General features: G+C 35.6%; 1 protein-coding gene across 1 annotated transcript in view; it reads right to left on the bottom strand.

The window, feature by feature from the left end:
- The window catches only part of IQCM (IQ motif containing M), a gene marked incomplete at its 3' end in the record, with an annotated part of 223,658 nt that extends 200,284 nt beyond the window's left edge, over positions 1-23,374 (bottom strand). Inside the window, exon 1 of the mRNA XM_039223934.1 lies at positions 23,261-23,374. The remainder of the gene's footprint in view (positions 1-23,260) is intronic.
- Positions 23,375-24,333: the final 959 nt, after the last annotated feature.

The following is a 24,333-nucleotide window of genomic DNA, read 5'->3' as shown; positions in this document are numbered from 1 at the left end:
TCTGCTGTCAGCACAGAGCCCACTTCAGATCCTGTCTCCCTCTCTCTCTGCCTCTTTCTCTCTCTCTCAAAAATTAATAAACATTTTTTAAAATACAAATTGCTTTCTTTCATTCTACTCTAAATTCAAAGTTTCTAAGAGAGATCTCTTGATTCTACCCACATTCTTGAAATGATTAAATACAACATCTTCTCTAAAATATGTATCTGAATGAATGCTGCTTCTCCAAAAACAAGTTGATCCAGTCAACAAGTCAAGATCCAGCCAGAATACATATTTCTCAGACCAGGTAAGGAAGTAATGCCTAAAGTTTTCAAGAGCCATGGAGTGGAAGCTAGTGATAGCCCAGAAAGTCATGCATAGAACCTCAGCAGAACCTTAAATCTGCCAGTAAAGTAACAGTAAGAGGGATGCCTGGACGGCACATCAGGTTAAGTGTCCAACTTGAGCTTAGGTTACTATCTCGTGGTTTGTGAGTTCAAGCCCTGCATTGGGCTCTGCACTGGCAGTGCAGAACCTGCTTGGGATTCTCTCTCTCTCTCTCTCTCTCTCTCTCAAAATAAATGTTAAAAAAAAGAAACACTAGGAAAATAGATAATGGATCCCTAAAACTATTAACACCTACTACAGAATCTGAGATAAAACCATTATCTCTTCATTTCTGATCTGAGGATGTTCTTTTCAGGAGTTCTATTTGTCAGCACAGGTCACAGACTCACAAGGTGTTATACAGGTCTTTTAACCAAATTAATGATTCTAAAAACATATTTTCCAGTTCATTGCAGATACATCTCTAAATTACAGTGGGCTTGCAAGTTGCAAAAAGCACTATATTACACAGCTGTAAATTCCTCCCACTCAACCTATTTTAAGTTCTGATATTAGCCAAGGTAATAATGGCCATTAGAAAAAAAAAACCTATCACAAGTTTGAATGCCTATTTAAAATATTCATTAATTCAAGGGTCAAGAGCCCTAAGTGAAAGGCACTGGGCTAGGTGGTGGTGACACAAAGTTAGAAAACCATCCCTACCCTAGTCAGTTTTCAGTCTCCCCAGGATGACAGGTATAAAGAAATTAACAATGACATTTTGGGTGACAGAATCTATTATTCAAACTAGGACACTTTTGAGAGTGAGAAAGGTGCTTCTAAAAATTAAGCCAGGATAAGAGACATAAACAAATCTGTCCTGGGAAAACTGGTGCATACAGTCATGCTAACTATGTCTTCAATGTTTTGCAGTTTAAGTGTTTTCAAAAATGTTATTTTATTTTTTGCCTAGAAACAAAGCCATGAGATAAAAGACACAACACTAAAACACTAAAAGTGGGACTTTAGATGGGAAAACTAAGTCTCAGAGAAAGTAAATGACTTATCTAAGGTTTACACAACTAATAAATGCTGGGACCAGGGCCTGAACTGAGGTTTTCAAATTGCACATCTAATGTCTTTCCACTATAACACATTGCCTCCTCAATCACTGTAACTATTAGATATGCATATAAGTGCTATAATGATAACTTATAGGAAGCAATGTTCTTCTGATTATAATATCCATACAGAAATTTAGGAAGAAAACATCTACCAGTTTGACAGTACTTTCACTTTCATAATAAAAATTATGTGGATAAATGAGGACAGACTTATCAAAGGAAACTATATGACAGAACTGACCTACAATAAAAAGATATGAGCTAAAACAGTTTCAAATAAGATCAGAGTCTAAAGAGGAATATCCTCATCACTGTTATTATTCAAAATTGCCTTGTAAGTTTTAATGGATAAATATTGGATAAGAAGAGATAAATCATCTCCTTTTCCTAATAAGACTGTTATAATAATTGTGACAATGACCAGAATTTTTAAAAATTGGTAAGATAGATCCAAGATAAATATTTTAAGATTCAGTAATGTTTGTGTCTTCCAGCAATAAGTTCTCCCTCCTATAAATCCCAGGTTCCTCCAGACTTCTTCTCATTCCATATAGACTTTTGTGCAGTTATATCAGACTTTTTCAGTCATGAACAGAATACCTAACATCCTACTCTGCTATGTCTGGTTTGGATTATTTCTCCGAATCTAGAGCTACTAACAGCACAATGATTTATCCTGTATCTGTGGCCAATAGGACTTGCTAACATAACATATTCCTTTCAGGACAAAAGCCTTCCTCTAAACAAAATTCTACCCTTACCCTTAGAGCCACTAGCAGCAAATTCCTGGATCTTCTAAAATGACAAATTTACTTCCAGTCTATAAGAATATATAACTACTGACATTCAATATCAGAATACTCAATACAAAGAAAAAAATATGTCCATGATAAAAAGATGAATGTGTTTTGTTTTGTTTTGTTTTGGAAATTGTCCAGTTCACTATTAGCTCCCTAACAACCTGATATACCTCCTGCAGCCACTACAATCTCTTTATTTCTAAAATGATATCAGTTTCTACAAAACTCAAAAGCTAGTTGATTTATCAATGAGATTTAGATGTCATCTTTTTAAAGAATACTGGTAACATTATACAAATTTCCAAGTCATTGCTGTGTTGAGATTTATTCTTTGAGAACTTGCATCTTTGTGTCTGAATAGGTATTTGAGACTCTTCTTGTGGGCTTGAAAAAATGAGCAGCCGTATGAAGAAGCCCAGATGGTAAAGAACTGCAATAGCCTCTAGGACCTTCATTGGCTTCTAGGATCTGAAGCAATCACAGCTATCAGTCAGGGGAAAGGTGTGGTTTTGGAACTGCAAAGAAATGGATTCTGGCGATGACTTGAATGAACATCGAAGTGGACTCTTCCACAGTCAACCCATCAATTGAGAAAGCAGCCTGGCCAATATGGTAAATAAAGCCTCGTGAGACATTAGAGCACAAAATACATTCAAGCCATGCCCAGAATCCTGGTCTATAGAAGCTGTGTGTGTTGTTTTAAGCCATTATTTGTAATAATTTGTTACAAAGCATCAGGAAACTAATATATCTTCCAATGTCTTTCTGTCTTAGAGTAAAATCCCAAGTTATTTTCATGGTTTAGCCCTTTGCTACCCACTCTAACTTCATCTTCTTGCATTTCTCCATTGCAAACTTTGTCCTAGCTAAAATGGTCTCTTTTTCAAATAGGACAGACTTGCCATATTTTCCATATGAAAGACTGGTTGAGGCTTCAATTTTCTGCCTGGAATGCTGTTCCCAGGTACCTGCTTAGCTCATAAATCACCTTCTTCAGGTACCTACTCAAAGATTACTTTGTTGGGGACAACCTCCCCTGGGGAAGAAAATAGGAATGCCTACCCCTACTCAACATGCACTTCTAATATCTGAGTACTTTATTTTCCCCACAGCACTCACATATCACCACTTAATAGGTATTTATTCATTTATCTGTTTACTGTATTTCTCCCTGTAGCAGAAAGTAAAGTCCAAGGGGGCAGGGATTTTTTGTTATTATTAGCTGTTGTTAACCTATATATGTGGAACATGTGTTGAATAAATAAATTGATAAATAAGTTAATGAATTAATTGATCAAAGCAAATGTACTATTAAACAAATTAGAGAGGAATTAATAAATATGAGTAAACAAAATGACTTCATGTAGAGATACATTTAATCTAACAAATAGAAAAAGCATTCAGAACTATAATAAGTGATAATTTATGAACTCCTCATGATCCAGGTGAGAAAAATGATATATATTTTTTTCTAATTGGGCACTTGGGTGGCTCAGTCAGTTAAGTGTCTGACTCTCGTTTTCAGTTCAGGTCATGATCTCACAGTTCGTGGGATCAAGCCCATCATGCTCTGCACTGACAGAGCCTGCTCGGGAGTCTCTCTCTCTCCCTCTCTCTCTATCTCCACTGCCAGCTCACACTCTCTCTCACACTCTCTCTCTCACACTCTCTTTCTCAAAAATAAATAAATATTTAAAGATATATACAGTAAAACCTTTTACAAGCATAATTCATTCCAGAAACATGCCTGTAATCCAAAGCGCTTGTATATCAAAGTGAATTTCCCCATAAGAAATAATAGAAACTCAGATGACTCATTCCACAACCCAAAAATATTCATATAAAAATAATTATAATGGAAAATATAAAGAAAAGTAAACAAATTAAACCATACTTATCATTGAAAACCTTCGTGACTGCTGTAAAAGAGACAATAGAGAGGCGTGTTATGGTGTAGGACTACTTTCATTATCACCAACAGAATTACTGCTATCTCTTGGCTCAATGGAATCTTTTTCTGCATGGGGGCCATTGTATACCCTCTTACAGATGTTGCATTACAGTATTAATAAACTCTTGTCATATACTGTATTTAATGTAACTGGCAATAAGGCAGCAGAGGAAAGGGTCTAAATCTGCAGGCAGACTGATCTAGAATGAAGTAAAGAATTCCTAAACTTAATCTTGTATGGAAACACAAAGGACTGTCCCTAGGTGCTTTGAAGTGACAAAAAATACACTGGTACCAGTTGTGGGCACCTTCCAATGTTATGAAAAAATCACTGATTTCTGCCAAACATCGTGGCCTGAGACTGAGCATTTGAGCATGAGAAACGATCACCCATAATCCCACAGAGAAACAGAGAGAGAGAGAGAGAGAGAGAGAGAACCATTGGCTCACTTGTGATGTGATGTTCAGTGTCATGTACGACTCGTATTGCAAGACATGGCTTATTTATCAAGTTAAAATTTATTAGAAATGTTTGTTCATCTTGTGGAGCACTTGCAGAACAACTCCCAATCAGTATAAATTTCCACTGCATATGTATACACAGTGACACTCACAAGGTTTTACTGTATATACATATATATATTTTTTCTAATCATGGGAATTGGACTAACTCCATATTTCACAGCAATTTCCACATGACAATGGAGCAATGACTAAAATGTTCTAAGAGAAAGAGAGAATGGCTTTACTGTTTTATACTCACTCAAATTTTCTTTTGAGATTCAGGCAACTGACTTTATTAAGCACACAAAATCATAAGAAATATAATTTCTATAATAGCTTTATGAAAACTAAAGTTCTACCAGTCAAGAAATTGATGACATAAGGGACTCAGAAATGGAAAAGCAAGAATGAATAAAATAAGTATTGGTGGGCATTGAATCAACTTAAATAAATCTACTTAAACAACTGCAACAATTTGCTAGGAAATATAATTTGAATGTTTTACACTTCGACAAAGAGAAATAATGTAACTCACAAAGTTGAAAGACTGGTGGAGAGGTGGTAAAAGGAAGTAAAAGAGTATTTCCTCATAATTCACATGAGGGAGAAAATCTATATTATCTCAAAAATTTAAGCCTGGAATTTTTTACTTGCCCAAACAACTTAATTTATCCTTCATAATAATTTTAGTAACCTTGAATCTTTTTGGAATTGTTTTTACAAATTTTTTCTGTAGATTGGCACAAAGTAAATATTTAGGCTTTGTGGGCTGCACACATTTCTGTTATGTTTTTGTTTCTTTATTTCTTCTATAACTCCTTAAAAATGTAAAGACCAACCTTAGCCCCCACACTGTACAACAACAGTCCTTGGACCGAATTTGACCTGCTTGCTGTATTTTATTGACTCCTGGCTAAATAACATTCCATTGTTCTTTCATTTCCACTGTAGAATCTTTTGATTCTGTTAAATGTAAGTAAAACCAATTGTGGTATTTTGTATTTAAGACTTTATGATAATTTCTAGAGCTTCCACTTTTGGCCAAGATGTACCCAGCAGGTGTAATTCACAATGTTTGACATCTAATCAAAAATTATCAAGCATGTAAAAAACCAGGCCAATATGACCCATAGGGAGGAGGGAGAAAACCTGAATCAAAACCAACCTGGAAATTACACAGATGATAAAATGTGTAGACAAGAACATTAGACTAGCTATTACAGCTGTATTCCATATGTTCAAATAGCTAAAAGAAAGATTGAGCATGTTATGCAAAAACCTGGAAGATATTTAAGACTCAAATATAACTTCTAGAAATGAAAACTACAATGTCTAAGATCTTTTTAAAAAAACATACTGGGGGTACCTGAGTGATTCAATCATTTAAGTGTATGACTCTTAATACCGGCTCAGGTCATGATCATATGGTTCATGAGATCAAGCCCCACATGAGGCTCTGCACCGACCACATGGAGCCTGTTTGGGATTTTTGTCTCTGTCTCTGCCCCTGCCCTGCTTGCTCTCTATCTGTGTCTCAAAATAAATAAATAAACATTTTTTAAAAATTTAAATACACAGGATGGGATTAACAGATATAAATGTTACAAGAGGAAAGATTAGTAAACTTGTAAGTGTATCAGTAGAAATCATCCAAACTGAAACACATAAAGGAAAAAGGCTGGAAAGGAAATGAATAAAGTGTCAGTGAGTTGTGAGAATTTTTAAACTGATCCTACAATTTATCAATGTTCTGTTAACTGTTTAACTGAATCCTTAAAAGAGAGAACATAGAAAAATATTTGAAAATACAACCACCAAAAAATTTCCAAATTTGATGAAAACTATATCACCATAGATCCAAGAAGCTCAATTAACCCAAGCACAAGAAAAATGAACCACAACAAATTGTTTAAAACCAGTGATAAAGAGAAAGTCCTAAAAGAAGCCAAGGAAAGACACATTGCATACACAGGGAAACAAAAATACAAATTAATGAAATGCCATCGACAGATGAATGGATAAAGATGTTGTATAAATATGTACAATGAAATATTACTAGACAATCAAAAAGAATGAAGTCTTGCCATCTTGCAACAATGTAGATGGAACTAGAGTGTATTTTGCTAAGTGAAATAAGTCAGAGAAAGAAAAATATCATATGACTTCACTCATATGTGGAAATACAAAACAGATGAATACAAGGGAAGAGAAGAAAAATAATATAAAAACAGAGAGAGGGACAAAACATAAGAGACTCTTAAATACATAGAACAAACCGAGGGTTGCTGGAGGGGGCTGTGGGTGAAGGTATGGATTAAATGGGCAAGAAGCATTAAGTAAGACACTTGTTGGGATGAGCACTGGGTGTTATATGTAGCAGATGAATCACTGATTCCACCCTGACATCATTATTGCACTATATGCTAACTAACTTGGATGTAAACTTAAAATAATAATAATTATAATAATTCAGATCAAGAAATAAACATCTTTTTTTATTACTTATTTATTTTCGAGAGAGAAAGAGAGAGATAGCACAAGATGGGGAGGAGCAGAGAGAGAGAGAGAGACAGAATTTAAAGCAGGCTCCAGGCTCTGAGATGTCAGCACAGAGCCCAATGCGAGGCTTGAACTCATGAACCATGAGATCATGACCTGAGCCAAAGCTGGAAACTTAACCGGTTGAGTCACCCAGGCGCCCCCAGAGATAGACATCTCAACTGCAAATAATTGTTGGAAAGTCACTTTTTTACTGAAAAGTAAAATATGCTATTGTAAAAAATAGCAATAGCTATTACAAAAAGTGACAGTTCATTAAGCCAATAAGGTCCTTTGTAGCAACTACTCCTATATCAACTATGTAACCTTAGACTAACTGTACTTATAGAGTCTATTTTAATCATTCAGAAAATATATAACTTGGCATCTGATAAAAGTCGATTTTTATTTCATCCTCTATTACTATTTAATATTTACCATTTACTAATTTTGTATGCCTATCTTCCATAAACAAAGAAAACTGGATCTGTTTCTGTAACAGGTTTTAGACAGCAAAGTAAAACTTAAGGTCAGCAAAAGGGGAATGCAGAGGCTCATTAAATTTAAACAAAGTACATTACAGTCATGGCTAGATCTAGGGGCTTGAAAATTTCATCAGGACTCATTTTCTCTTTTTCCATCTCTCAGCCCTCACCTATGTTGGCTCTAACCCCAGGAGGATCCCTACATACGATGAAAAGATGGCTTCCAACAGTTCTAGGCTAACTTTGTCAGAGCTCAGTAGACTCTGATTGCCTTAATTTTAGCAAAGGTCCATGGATAAATTATCACTGGCTCTGAAGCCTTGGCTTGGGCCACATGTTCTCTTTGTTCAGTAGAGGTTATACTTTCCCCTGGAGATATACACAAACTACCTGGACTAAAAATAGATGACATATAGTTCTAAAGAATATCAGAAAAAATGTTACTAAAAGATGGGGGAAAAAAGATTATTTGGTACCAGAAACTTAGATTTTCACTATCCAAGGCTAATAGCCATATGACATACAGACCTCTACAAAAATACCATGTTACTAATATCCTTTAATTTTGGGCTATCTGGACTTCATGTGTCAAAATACCCACCAGAAACCACCATGTTCTTATCTGATAAAACACATGAGAAGGAAAAAAAATTTTTTTAAAAAAAGGTTCCTAACCAAAACATTCTGCGTTAAACAGTATTAACCTGAAGGAGAACAGAAAACAAAAAAAGAGGGAAACTTGTTCAGATTCATACTTTTTTGCTGCAGCAGCCCAATGAGTAGCTTAAGGCAATATGAAAGTATCCAATACAGGCAAAAAGCAAAAGAAAACAGAAAACAAAAACAAATAACACTCTTACTGATTGAACCAGAAAATCAGTTTAGGAAGAAGTCTGCTATTATGGTGATTGACTCCATCATCCTAATTCTTAAATCGAAGACCTCTTCACTCCCAACTACAAGATCAGTTCTGCAGCAAGATTTCTAATCCTAAAGAATTTAAGGCCCCAGATAGGCAATCCTATATTAATTCAGCCTTGCTCTCAGCCTCCTACTGACTTTGTTTCCTGGACCCAATAACTGAATTCTTGCCACATTCCTCAAAATGAAAACCCTACTTGTATTGCAATTCCAAGGCTTCCGTGTTCCTAAGTTTCTTCTCCTATATGACTCCAACCCTAAAACACCTCCACTTCATTTATTCATTCTTTCTATAAATTTATATTTAGCGCCTGCTAGTTTCTACACATTCTGCTAGGCACCACGGATATAGCATCATCACTGTCCTCATGTTGCAACCATTGCCTTCCCAGATTCCTCTGATCCCATTCTTTCCCTATCCACTGGAGTGACAGTGGCCTTCACCATCCCTGCTAACAACTCCCATCTGAATGCCTGCCTTTATGAGAGGTCTAGAGAGCATAAACAACAACTAGAGGTGATGTACTATGTTTGTGCCCTCTCTCTACGTGCCTTTAGAGTCTGTCTAGAAATAAACAAAATTAACTGAATTAATAAATAAACTGTGTGCTCATGCATTTTTCAACACCCCAGGACAAAGCTGAGAATAAAAGATTTTAGGGGACCTATGGCTCCCTCATTCCCTTTGGTGTGCTTCTGATGTTCACCTGTGTTCATCTGGTATTTCCCCCTCCCTTCAACCTTCTAGCCCTGGACTTCACCCCTACCATCAAGGATGCCTTTTTAGTACTCAGATTATGATCCTCACATCCTTGTTCATTTCTGCCACTGAGAAGTGAATCTGTGCTCTTGACTAGCAGGGAATTTGAGATGTCAGAAAGAAGGAAGCTATCTACAGTCCATCAAATTGGGTATTCTTAGATTAATGACATTGGGTTGATACTAAATACCAAGCTATAGCTTATAAAAATGCCTGACACACAGCATACAGCATGTTACAGTTCTAGAGAGGGCATTCACACATTATATCCAGCTGGAACATCTCAGAGAACCTAACTAAAATGTTAGCAAGTTACACACAAAGATGGAACAGAAACCCAACTAGAAGGCTCTTTCCTAGTGTATTTAACACAAGTGGATAATGAAAATATCCCTCATATCTATGAAGGTCTCTAAAGACTGCAACTGTATGATACTCTGATAAATGCTCACCCCTAATCACAAATCTAATCAGACCACAGACTGATTTAAATCCTTCATGACTTCCCATTGTTCTTGGTATAAAGAAAAAAAAACACTTTTGAAAAGTCAGCCTTATTTTGCATCTTTCCCAAGACTCCCAGAACTATAACCCCTCAGTTTTCTTCACCTCAGCTGTCCTGCCCGACATTTTCATCTGGAAAACATCATGCTATCTCCTTCCACAGGTTCCCTGCACTTGCTCTTCCTTCTGAAATGCACCTCCATTATTGCTCAGGAGTTAACTCCTACGGTTCCCATATGAGCTCAAGCTTCTTCAGTTAATATTACTCAGGCCAACAAAGTTGTGTCCACTTCCTTCAGAGCATTTATCACAGTTGTGGTATACTTTCTACATTAATATAATATTTGGAAACAATCAACTTTATCCAATGAGACTGTAAACTTAAGGAGAGGAGGAACTGTGTTTATTTTTACTCACCACTGCATCTATAGAACCAACTTACTACTTATTGTGTTTTTAGAGGGTTGACACATTAGTGGTTGACAGCAAAGTCTTTGGAGTCACAAAGACCTAGCTTCAAATCCAAATTCCACATTTTACTACCTCAGGTAGCTTTAGGATGGTTGCCTACTCTCTTAAATCTTAATTTCTTTATGTTTAAAGTAGGAATAATAATAACCTAACCCAACCATACCTTAGATTAATTGTGGAGATTAAAAAGCCACATAGTAGGCAAACATAAATGCTTACTCCCTTCCCAAAGTCCACCACCGTTCAAATATATAATTTATATTTGGAAGGATGGTGAATGATGCTTTGAATTTAATTAAAAAGACCTGTCAAAATTATTTAAGTATAAGCTCTACTATGGATCAGGTACCATAAAAGGACAAAGTCAAATAAAATATGTTCTCTGATGCAAGAAATCCTAAAGTGTTAGTAGGATGAATAACTCACATGATATAACTATGGGGGTAATTAGACAATGACAATTAGACAATGACAATCTGGGCTCTAAATTAAAAGAGAAATTAAAAACTAAGGGAGGATCCTTGCACAATTAAGAATGAAATTCTCCCCACAGCATAGATTGAAATCATAATATGGTATCAAAAATGACAGTGAAACAGCACAACTCAGCAACTATAAATCCACTCTGAGATAACCCAGGGGTCAGGCCATATGTCAAAGAAAAACATACACTCATGCACACCCACTTCCCTCTAGTATCAATTAAATAGATGCCAAATCTAGCTTTTACACACATATGCTAATAATATCTAATGACTTCAAGTAATTCAGTCATCCAATTTTAATGGTCTCTTTTTTAAATTTATCATCTCAATATTAACATAAAGATAAATATTATGAACTTATACTCCCTAATAGTCTCTTATATGTTAGACCATTGACTTCAGTTTAGAAAGAGTAATGGTATTTCATATAATCAAACTTTCAGTAATTAAAAAGGCAGTACAAAATATGAACAATTTTATTCAGGTATCAAAATTTCCAATAAAAGGATTAATAATGAGATATATGCTTCATATTTCACTACACATAAATAGCTTTTGTAGGTAACATTATTTACTGACTAAATTTTATTACAGTTTTTAATTGTTTTTCTCCCTTTCTTTCATTGACTCTAATTATCCTTTTTACCTAGAAAAATTTTAATGTGCAATCTGCAGTCATGCTATTGAATAGCTAAGAATTCTAAAAGGTTCATTCCACGTCAGAAACATAACCACACTTCATATGATGTCCTTATTTTAAGCCACAGGTATGTTTAAATAAAGAGCCTGTAGGGGCGCCTGGATGGCTTAGTCGGTTAAGCATCCGACTTTCGCTTAGGTCATGATCTCGTGGTTCGTGGGTTTGAGCCCCGCTTCGGGCTCTGTGCTGACTGCCAGCTCAGAGCCTGGAGCCTATTTCAGAGTCTGTGTCTCCCTCTCTCTCTGACCCTCCCCTGCTCACGCTGTCTCTCTCTCTCTCTACTAGAAATAAATAAAACTATTAAAAATAAATAAATAAATAAATAGCCTTTAATAGAATAAGAGGCAAAACTCCCGATTCCCATTTGATTACTTGAAAATTGTCATTATTGCAACAGTACACATTTAAACTATCACACTGGAATCCTAAATCTCAAACTCAACATAGTGATTAAATATCAGCAGAAAAATAAATATGAGTTGAGAACTAAAGTTGTTTTTTCTTCCGCAACATGAAGAGAGTATATATACAACTGACATCAAGAACAGGCTAACCAGAGACTGAACAGATGCAAACAGGATGCCAAGCAAAGTTCAGCTTTCTGCCAAAGGTTTTCCCCAAGAGGTGAGTAACATTTTCCATAAGTCTAAGGAAACTGCAGAATTGGTTTGGTAATGAAATACTCTTAGCCACTTTTTAATGTATGATTTAACATTTCTGTTCTCTACTGAATAGGATAGGTTTATTAATTACGTCAGAGGGAAACCCATATTTATTATTCAATGAAAAGATAACAGTATTTTAATTTACTTGAGAAAGTTTTAGCATATGTAAAAATGAAAACACACATTTTTAAACTGATTATTGATAGGGTAAGACTATTAATACAATTGTAATATAATGCTGCAAGATTAAAGTTAAATATAAAGTTTTCAGGCAGAAGCACATTGTATTATGTGATGGTAATTGCAAAGCATTATAATTTAAAAAGCTACATAATTTTCATAAAAGCTACATAAATTAGACCACTTCATCATTGGAAGGTTAGATAGTCATATAAAGGAAGTTGATTTTTTAGAATATCTTCTGTTCAATTGTTCATAGGTACATCATACATGATTCTCAAACAACAGAAAAATGTAGCCTATCAGTAATACCTATTTTTGTCTTTGAGTCATCATCAGTTATCTTCTCTTATTATTGGTACTCAATGTTTATAAACAGAAACCAAAAAACTGTGTTTACTGTTTTTATTTTACTAGATTATTTCCATAGATTAGAAAAGCAATCAAACCAAGTCATCAGAAATATAGAAATCCTGCAAAATTGTTGTGAATCAGGCAGTAATGCAGCTGACTGGCCCCCAAAGTGTCCAGGGAAGCAAAAGCTTTCAGAAGTTTTCAACCATGACATAAAAGTAGGTTCCACACTTGGCCCTGTACATTTCAACACTGGAGCAATGTTCACATGCTGTAGACTATCCTACAAAGATACATAAATTGTCTGTATCCTTGACTGGGCACCTGTGACTTTGGAAAATTAAATTTCACATTCATTATTTATGAGGTCAGCACAAATCCCTTGATGGAATTTCAGCCTAATTAGGAAGTATTAAGACAGGTGTGGATGTCCTAACTAGTTCACATAAATGCTCCACTGGTATAGAAAATAGTAAAAAGTAGGTAGCTACCGTCTGACTATGGACAAATCATGAATCCACAGTATTTATATCCAAGATCATCTGCAGAAACTCAAATTTGTTTTTCTGTTGTAGTTTTGAGTTGTAAGTGTTCAGGATATCTTGAAGCTTCTTCCATGCCAAAGGGAGCAGGAAGCAGGAGACCAGATACCTTCCTTCTTTTACTCTTTGCCTTTAGGCACCTCTTCCCCCATCGACTATCATCAGTTCTTTTACTTTACTTCCCCTTGTGCCTCTTTGCTCTAATTCCACCAGCTTCTAACCTGCTCCCTCTATTCATTCCTGCTTCCTATCTATAAAATCAGGCAAATCTAAAGATTATTTTAAGTAAAACTCATTTGGGGGTGCCTCAGTGGCTCAATCAGTTAAGTGTCTGACTCTTGGCTACGATTCTCTCTCTCTTCCTCTCTCTCTGACCCTCCCCCTTGCACTGTCTCAGTCTCTCTCAAAATAAATAAATTAATTAAAACTTTAAGCAAAACTCACTTAAAACATATATTGTTTGAGGTTGCTTCGGTGGCTCAGTCGGTTCAGCATATGACACTTGATTTCAGCTCAGGTCATGATCTCACCGTTTGTGAGTTTGAGCCCTGTATCGAACTCTGTCAGCACAAAGCCTGTTTGTTATTCTCAGTCTGTCTCTCTCTTTCTCTCCGCCCCCCATCCCCTGCTGGCACTCTCTCTCAAAATAAATAAATAAACATTTTTTAAAAATATATACTGTTTTGGGGCACCTGGGTGGCTGTCGGTTACGCATCCCACTTCGGTTCAGAACATGACCTCACAGTTTGTGAATTCAAGTCCCACGTTGAGCTCTGTGCTGACAGCTCAGAGCCTGGGGCCTCCTTCAGATTCTGTGTCTCCCCCTCTCTCTGCCCCCTCCCCCCGTTCATGCTCTGTCTGTCTCTCAATAATAAATAAAAACATTAAAAAATTTTTAAATAAATATATACTGTTTTAAATATGAATGTTATATACAGGTTTTAGTTTTTCTACTTTTACCAGAACACAAATTTGCCACCAGAAAATTTTCACATGTTTTGTTATAATACTTCATTGGTTCGTTGGTTTTAAGACTCAGTCATTCAGCAAGTATTCGCTGGATCTGTCCAATATTCAGTCCACAACAGAATTTATAAGGGATCAAGGACAGGAGGGTGGGGAGTGGGCAGAAGATACTTAAACCTGCTTTCATTTCCCCTGAAATTCTTTAAAAAAAAAAAAAAATGGCAAAGCATAAGCATTTAAATGACAACATTATGTTCAAAATGTGTGTTACTAGTGAGGCAGGATGGCAGCCTGAACACAAACACTTACCTTTCTCCCTTTCAAATAAGACTGAAATGAATCTGCAAATCCAGAAAAAGGAATGTAATAGCAAAAAGTGAATGAGGAAGGAAGGCAGAATGGACAGTAAGTTCCAAGTGGTCTAAAGCGTTTAATGAATTGGGAGAAGACAGATTACAAATGGGATTATTGGTGTGACAATATGTGTGAAGACAGAGCATGGGACAGCAGATGAGGGCTGCACATAAAGTAGGTCGAGTTTGCCTGAGAAGACCCAGAAAAGTTCCAACAACACAACCTTGAGGGATGGAAAGCAAAAATAGGTTGTACAGCAATACTGAGGGTATTTGAATAAAGGGCTAACTACTGAACAGCTGGCTAAGTCCTTCTCACTTTCACTTTCTGACAACTGGCAGAAATACCATATAACACAGCCTATCCCTAAAGAATTTAGAATTTTTTTTCTTTGAAGGCTTACATTCCAAAGGAAAGCATCAGACTGTCTGTTACACAGCACACATCTTAAATTCAGGCCTATCTACCAGTCAACATGCCTACTCAAGTATACATGGTTTTTACTCAGGGGAACATAGAAATATACAATGGCAAAGGAAAGCTACACCAGTGAGTTATGCTAATAAAACTTCCCAGTTAACAAGTAAGAATGATCAATGATACATCACCAGACTTAAAGAAAATAAATTGCACAAGAGAAGTCTAAGAAATATTGCATCCATTTAATAAAAAATAGGCTTCTATGAGGGGAAAAAGGAGTAAATTAGAGAATAAGACTTTAAGGGAAATTAAAAATATAATTACTGAAGCATAATATGTGTGTCAGTTCTACCCAAAATGTTTTAAAAAGCATAATTATTGAAATTAAAATTCAGTGAAAGAATTATAATATAAAATCAAGAAAGCCATGGAGTAAAAAGAAAGAGATAATAAAATGTTATGACAGAAATATATATATGTAGATATTTCAAACTTTATTGTACTTTAATAAACAATATACAAGATACAATATTTTATAGTTACGAAACTTGCAAAGAGACAAGAAACTCATAATCAAGAGAAAACATACACATTTCCCTTGATGGGCTTACAACCCAATAAACCCAATATATGTTGAAAATATCCTAAGCAAAAATGCATTTAATACACCTAACCTACCAAATATAGTATCTCAGCCTAGCCTACTTTAAACATGCTCAGAGGGGAGCCTGGGTGGCTCAGTCAGTTAAGCGTCTGACTTCGGCTCAGGTCATGATCTCACAGTTTGTGGGTTTGAGCCCCACATCAGGCTCTGTGCTGACTGCCAGCCCAGAGCCTGGAGCCCGTTTCAGATTGTGTCTCCCTCCTCTCTGACCCTCCCCTGCTCATGCCATGTCTTTCTCTCAGAAATAAATAAAACATAAAAAAATTTTTTTAATTAAAAAAATAAAAAAAATGCTCAGAACATTTACATTAGCCTACAGTTGGGCAAAATCATCTAACACAAAGCCTATTTAATAATAAAGTGTTGGATATCTCATGTAATTTATTGAACACTATACTGAAAGAAATGGAATGGGTGTGTGGGTACAGAATGGTTATTGGGGAGCCTTGGTGGCTCAGTCAGTTAAGCGTCTGACTCTTAATCTCGGCTCAGGTCATGATCTCATGGTTCACCCCTCATCCGCTCATGTACGTGCTCTCTCTCTCTCTCTCTCTCTCTCCTTCTCTTTCTCTCAAAATAAATAAATAACCATTTTTAAAAAATGGTTGTAAGTGTATTGATAAGCTTATCCTCATGAACATGTGGCTGACTTGGAGCTGGACTGCCCAGAATCATGACATGGTATCATACTGCCTATCACTAGCCTGGGAAAAGATCAAAATTCAAAATCCATAGTATGGTTTCTACTGACTGTATATGGCTCCTGCATCATCATAAAGTTTTAAAAAATTATAAGTCGAAACATCAAAAGTCAGAAACCATCTATATTCAATACAAGCAAGATACAATGATTGAAAAATGAGGTATTCAGGAGACAAATGGAAACTCTAAAAAAGAACTAAAGGGAAATTCTAAAACTGAAAAATACAACATTTGAATTTTAAAAATTCTTTGGATGAACTTAACTTCTGGATTGCACACTGCAGAGGAAAGAGTACTAAGCTTGAAGAGACGTCAGAAGTGATAAAGAATGTATGGATAACACTATTATTTTAAATGTTCACTTTTTACTCTCAAAATTGATTTGGACCTGATGATAAATCATAGCTACTATTAAATATGAAGCTTTTGCTTCTGACCTTTCAGATTTGATTTTGCCCAACTGCTATGAATGAGATCATTTATTTCTTCATAGGTAATATATTTGTAATTGAGATTAAAAACTCAAAAGTGTTAAGTGGTATCTGGACTCTAGTGTAGCTGTCAGCTTCCCATTGGTGTGATTAACCAAGAATATAAATTAGCTTCTCTTTTTCTTTTTTTAATGTTCATTTTTGAGAGAGACAGACATAGAGTGCGAGCAGGGGAGGGGCAGAGAGAGAGAGGGAGACACAGAATCCTAAGCAGGCTTCAGCCGAGCTGTGAGATCATGACCTGACCTCATCATAACTGAGCCACCCAGGCGCCCCTAAATTCACTTGCTTTTCTACTCACATAGTCTATTCTCTAAGAAGAACAAGCCCAATAATTCCTAAAATAGATTATATTTCAATTTAGACCAAACCTTAAAAAACAGAAACACTATTTTATTTATTTTTTACAGAAACACTATTTTATCAAAAAAAATTTTTTTAATGCTTTTTATTTATTTTTAGGAGAGAGAGAGACAGCGTGAGCAGGGGAGGGTCAGAGAGAGAGGGAGTCACAGACTGAAACAGGCTCCAGGCTCTGAGCTGGCAGTCAGCATAGAGCCCGACGCGGGGCTCTAACCCATGAACCGCGAGATCATGACCTGAGTGAAAGTCGGACGCTTAACCGACTAAGCCACCCGGGCGCCCCTACAGAAACACTATTTTAAACTAAAATATTTTTCAAGCTTACCAAGGACACAACTATTGCATTGTCCCTGCTACATAGTAAAACACAAAGAAAAAATGTATCTCTGAAAGAGATATTTCTTTCAATCAAAGAGTTGCTGAATTGATCTACTGAATATTTTTAATATCTCTGCTTTGCTTTTGACAATAATTAGTCTCATAACCCTGATTATTTTTTCCCTTAAGTTTAAAAGAAAAATAGTTTAATTAATTTGTTTTCTTCTAGTTAATGGAAGTTTAATGAATAATATTTAATTGAATTAAATATATTTGTTTGCTTAAATATTAAACAATTATTTAATGAATAAGACAGAATAAGCACAATATATGTTTTATGGCATCTTTCTAATAATAGCTTGTCCATTTTTAAGGATCTATATTCTCTTTCTCAAAATATTAAAATATATATTACACAAAGAATAATGCAAATTCCAAACAAAAATACAAAGCCATTTCTCCAAAATAAGCAATAATATTAACTAAAAGGCCTTTATTATAGAAAATGAACTTGCCCACAATATTTCAAAGTTCAAAGTTTGTCATTTGCCCATTTCTCTTTCTTCATTCATCTTCTAGGTCTTAGGGCTCACCATCTCAATCCCAGACTTCCCATACCCTCTCGTTGCTCTTTAGATGTCACATGAGCCCACGTTAGTACGCTCTGCTAAGGCTTGCCTTACATTGAAGGACCGCAGGGATGAAAATGCTCCTTTTTCTCTCTTTCTGACTCCCTCAAAACTTCCATTAACTAGAGAAAAGCAATTTAATTAAACTAAGCCACATTGGATTATAAATGATTGATTAATAGACTACTTAACCCTCCCTGGGACATTTTTATTTTAAAAAAAGGAAACTGTAATCTAAGTGAATCTGTAATAGACAGAATTTGAAACAGTTCAAAAAAGTAGGGGGAAATATACAGGCTTCTTCCAGGGAGATACGTTTTGATAGAAGGGCCTTCTGAGGGTCCCTTAAATTATCCCTGTTGGTGGTCACCTAACTCAGCCTCAGTTCCTGACTAGGAGAATAAAGCACTGACTGAAATGCCCTTTTCCAGTTTTATAAGTGAGCAGCAAAGTGCTCTCAAAGGGAAGACATTTGACTTTGAAACAGACTTCAGAAGTTGAAGTATGGTTTATTACTCCTCCGGGTGAACTGAGAAATATAAATGCTTCTTTTAACTTGGAGTCAAAATCCCAAGAGCCATCCTTAAACACCAAATATCACTATGACAAAGGTCAAATCCTCTGTCATGTGGAAATGACCCTACAGATACTGTTTTTAGATTAATCACATGTTTTTTAACTTTTAATTGGAGGATGAGCATGAGCACCAGAAATATGTGATATAACCACATATTATGGAGACATAAATGAGAATATAATAGCAAAGGAGCCTCTACAAACTTCAAGGTAAAGTTCAGCCTCTCACCTCATCAATCATACCTTCTAGATCATCTATACACACGCGCGCACGCACACACACACACACACACACATTCAGTGACGGTAAAATTCCAACTTCCCAAGTATTATTTACAGGGTATCCTCTTAAAATTTAGCTAAATATCACCTAAACACTTTGGAATAACATTGATAATAAACTGCTAACATGTCTTTATTGTTGACAAAATAGGTTAGAAGTAATTACAAGACTCTTTTTGCTTTAACAGTGTATTTTTGTTCCTGCTTTAACCCTGGTATAAAATACAAAGAAAAGGAACTGTTTACTTCTTGCCTCTAGTTTGATCTATGTAAATTGAAGCTGATCTTCCACTCTAGCTAATTATAAATCTTGCCCTCCCTTACGACAAGATGACTACACAGACCTCTGTGGTCATGACAAAAGTCATTAGCATTTTACTTTGTTGCAATGGTTGTAAAAATCAACAATTTGACCCTAATGAGTCAACTGCATTAGTATCTCAAGGATCCTTTTTGCAGAAATGTCAGGCTATACCTATACCTACTCTTTGGTGAACTTTTTCACTGCATTAAAATAAGTACTTAGCTCCTGGTGAACTTTTTCACTGCATAGAAACATTATACTTTGTCTTAATTTTCAAAATTCACTTGGTTGGCTCAATAGAAAACTCCCATACAGGAAAGACATATTTGCAACATCTATACCCCAAACAATGAAAGTTTAATTGATATTTTTTCCTTTTAGCTCTACAAGTAAATTCCTCTTCACAGCTAAGTAAACCTTCTACACCAAACTCTGTGCACCATTAATTTAAAATGTGCCTTCTGAAAACTTCTCATCAAAGGTACATTTTGAATAGGGTGCTCCAAGGTAAGATAGCTTATTTAACAAATATATCTAATTTGGCCTATTTTTAAAAGACATGAACCCACAAGAAGGGGAAGAACAGGAGTGAAAGCAATAGCAGCTTAGTTTTGGAAGGCAGAGAGCCGGTACACACCCAGATCCAAGAAAGTTCAATCTTAAGGGGACAATGAGAAAAGCCAACAACTAGTTACACAACAGATTATTCACAATGTTCAGCAAATGATAGTACCAGTTTCTCTACAACTGAGGATAATATGGGGTAGTAGGCAGGTAGAAACCTAAAATAAGTATGATTGGATAAAAGCGGTTTGAAAAGTAGTTAGATACCTATATGCCTTACCCTATTCCACTTTCCTGAGTAATGATCCTCACCCCTGACTGAGGTCTGGAAAGATCATAAAAGAAGATCTTTACATTAGGGGAATCCCAGTAACTGAGGACAGGGGAAACTTACTGAAAACAAAGAGATTAAGTAACTGTGCATATAGGATGCAAGGTACTGAGACATCTTCCTTCCACCCCCACACTCCCTTTTTTTAGTGCCAGAAGACTGACAGCTAGAATTTTTCCCCTCCAGAAAGGATATTGGAACACATTTCTCTAGGGAGTTTGATCAACTCAATCAATGGCCTACCTCCGTCTCCCACAGTAAAGCTTAAATTTGACATTGCTAAAATGTTCAGAGCTTCCAGAAAGCTTTTCAGCCCCCATTTAGGGAAGACAGACCAAAACAAACATCTTATTTAAGAAGTAACTTGTATGATGCAGAGGCTATTCGGGGGGGGAAAAAAAAACTTTTAAAAAAAATCAGAACAATAAGTCAAAATATCTCATCCATGATACAAAAGACTAAATTATCACAAATAAGAAACATTCAAAGAACAACCATAAAAAGAACTATTAGAAACTAAAAAGCAGGATCTCAAAATCAGTATAAGGGTTAGAAGATAAAATTGAAGCAATCACCCAGGATCAAAAGGATAAAAAGATGTCAAAAGAGAGAGAGAGAAAAAAAAAGATACAAAGTTAGACTAGGAAGTCAACAACTATAAAGCAGAATTTCCAGGAAGACAAAACAGAGAAGAGAAAATCATCAACAAAGTAATTCAAGAATTTTTCATCTCTTCAACCAGAACAGCTGAAGTCTGAGAAAGAATTGACCTGTGTGCCCTTTAGTGCTGTTTCTCCATGTTTAATTTTGTGTAGAAAACAAATCCAAATACCAGCAAATATCAAAGCCAAATAGAATATTCTTCACTTAAAGTCTTAGAAACTTATTTGATTCATCTCTATACTGAGCTGGAGAGCAAACTGATCCACCTCTCAATAAGAAATACCATTAAAGAACTCTCATTGGTCAGTCTTCAATAATGTTCTTCTCTCCCTAGAAAAACAAAGAAACCAGCAGGTGGCAAATTTATTATTCCAGAGTCTTTAGCACAGATTGCCTGTTGGATTTTCTCATAATCTGACAACTACTAAATCTGCTCTGACCCATTTAGAACCCCAAAGCTTCATTACAAACTCCCAAAAATTGGAAACCTGCAATTCATTAGGAACATGCTGGGATCCAGGGCCTCATGAAGGAGTTGCCTATATTGAAGGAGGCAGTTGAAAAGAGTCTTCTGAATTCTTTCATATTTCTAAAATAAACAGGAGACTCTCTGGATAAGCTTAAGATATAGAAAATCAAATAGAGCTTAGATCCTAGGTTCTTTAATACTCATCAGAATAAAATGTTTTGCACACTACCCAAACTTCTCAAATACAGAGAATTATGTTTAAAAATTGCAAGGCTATTTCAGAGTCTGTGTTTCCCTCTCTCTCTGACTCTCCCCTGCTCACGCTGTCTCTCTCTCTCCTAGAAATAAATAAAAATATTTAAAAAAAAAATTGCAAGGCATTCCAAGAGGAAATACTGAAGAGCAAATTTCCATGAGATACTAATCAAGGAATTTCACTCCAAAATAGTTTATGTTGGGGCGCCTCAGTGGCTCAGTCGGTTAGACGTCCGACTTCGGCTCAGGTCATGATCTCACGGTTCGTGGGTTCGAGCCCCGTGTCAGACTCTGTACTGACAGCTAGCTCAGAGCCTGGAGCCTGCTTGTGATTCTGTATCTCCCTCTTTCCCTGACCTTCCCCTGCTCATGCTGTCTGTCTCTCTCTCTCTCAAAAAAATAAATAAAACATTAAAAAATTTTTTAACATTAATAGTTTATGTTGATATTTCCATATCATAAATCATATTAAAAGCTTATAACTTCTACCCCTTGAAAACATATAATTGGCTATGCTGTACTGGAAACAGTTCTAGGAAATGATCATCTCATCACTAGAATTGTATTCACAACCTGTTTGGAAAGAACCACCAAGTCTCTATATCAAGCTAATTGTCACATAATATTTTTAGTATGTTTTTAAAACTACATGATAGCTTTTTTCATAACAAATCACAAATATCCACCAGATGTCCAGAATGATTCCTAGTTATTCTAATAATCACTTATTCACCTCTGTTCCACCACACTTAGTAACAGTTGAGAATAATTTCTCTGACCTATGTCTTTGGTCTAACATTAGCATTTGACACAATGGACAGAGGCTATCAATAGTAAAAAAAAAAAAAAAAAAAAGTATAATTCTCACATAGATTCTGTACATTACCACTTTCAAATCTAAATCACATTATTACAGTTAAACTCTGAGATTTTTCTCATGCCCCATTCAATACACATCTTTTAAGAAATTAAATATGTCTGTGTCCAAGTACACAAAAAAAATCTATATCTAAACAACACGGATTGTTTAGTAATGGGATTGATTTTTAGAGGAAAGCAACAAAAACAATGGAAGTGTCCTACTCTGAAAATGGCATAATTTTTTGATCTCTGTTGACATCAGTTGTAATAGTTCAGCATTGACACTAAATATATTTCATTTGGCACAATTATTCAACTTTTAAGTGAAAAAAACTAAGTACCTCTAATAAGTGAGTCAATTCACAAAGCTACATGGGGATATAGCTTCTACTTGAATTGGCATGAAGATGCAATACTACCTATAATCAGACACTGGCCAGAGGCCTTAATTGTCTTCATATACAATTTTTCCTTCTGACGCCTACGGAAGGAAAGGCTTTCCATCCTATATGGCACAAAACTCTGAGAGCTAACAGACAACATGTTTCCATCTTATAAAACAGAAAACGATGTTGACAATATATCTTAACATCTCTAAGCAAAAAACTCTATCAATATAATTTTGTCAAATCCTAAAATAAAAGGTATTTCTTTGGACAAACTCTGTGACCAAAAATAAGTGGTTTTAAAAAAGTTTTTTTTAAAGACAGATAATGAATACAACTTAACTCAATTGATACTGCTTAATAACTTACCTTTTGCCTTAGTGCCAATGAAACTTCTACAGACTAATTCATTGCCCAAAGTTATAATGATCTCTGTGGCTTGACAGTACCTAACCCCTGTATTCTTCCTTTATTCTTTACTTAATTTATAATTATCCACCTTTAAAATTTTTGTTTAAAATTTTTAAAACCAATTTCAAATAAGTCATAAATAATGGAACTAATTTTCTAGATCCCTGACAACCCTGTGATTATTTCCTACTTCTCATATATGTCTCTCTTCATTAGATACCCGAAGAATTCTAGAATCAGAATATTTCTTTGTAATCTACTAGATGATAATTGGCTGTTACTAAAGAACTACTTATTACACCAAGGTGAGCCTTTCTATTCCAGGCAAGAATGCAGGCTAACCTCCTTTGTGGAGAATACCAAATCTGACCACAGAAAAGAGTAAAATGCCTCACAAAAGGAAAACTCCACTTTCAGCATGTAAGATTTAAAAGAATCAACAAAAGTTGAATGAAAGATGAACATTTCTTATTTTCCATTTCTTAAAATATTTAACATCATGTAAGTATAAAGTCACAATTGTCCATGATGATTAAAATTTTAGTATTGATAAATGTCAAGTGTTAAATTACATCAAAAAACTTGGTCATTCTCAATGTTATATTCAAATGCAACATCAAATGCAAAACTATCAGATGTTGCACAGTTGCCAGATCTAGAATATTGAACTAACACTGTAATCATCTCTCATTGGTTTAAACTTATAGGGGTTAGCTCAGCTTGGCTGTGCTTAATAGCAAATGGTTTAAATACTGTAATTTGCATCTTATTTTCATACACACACTGATGGACTCAAGATGGATACCTTCTCATGGGTCATTCTTCTCTCTTTCCTGCATCATGAACATCATTAGTGGTCCTCAATCAGGGTGATTTTTATTCCCCAGGTGGGAGAACATTTGGCAATGGCTGGAGACATTTTCGGTTATTACACCTGGGTGTAGTGCCACCAGCATCTAGGTAACTACAATGCCCAGAACAACTCCCCTGCCCTCCCCCACAATTATCCAACCCAATATGACCATTCTATG

This window comes from Hyaena hyaena, unplaced genomic scaffold, assembly GCF_003009895.1.
Source record: "Hyaena hyaena isolate Hyena2069 unplaced genomic scaffold, ASM300989v1 scaffold_1511, whole genome shotgun sequence".
Lineage (NCBI taxonomy): Eukaryota > Metazoa > Chordata > Mammalia > Carnivora > Hyaenidae > Hyaena > Hyaena hyaena.
The sequence above is the reverse complement of the archived record's forward strand: the minus strand, read 5'-3'. Positions and strand labels throughout refer to the sequence as shown.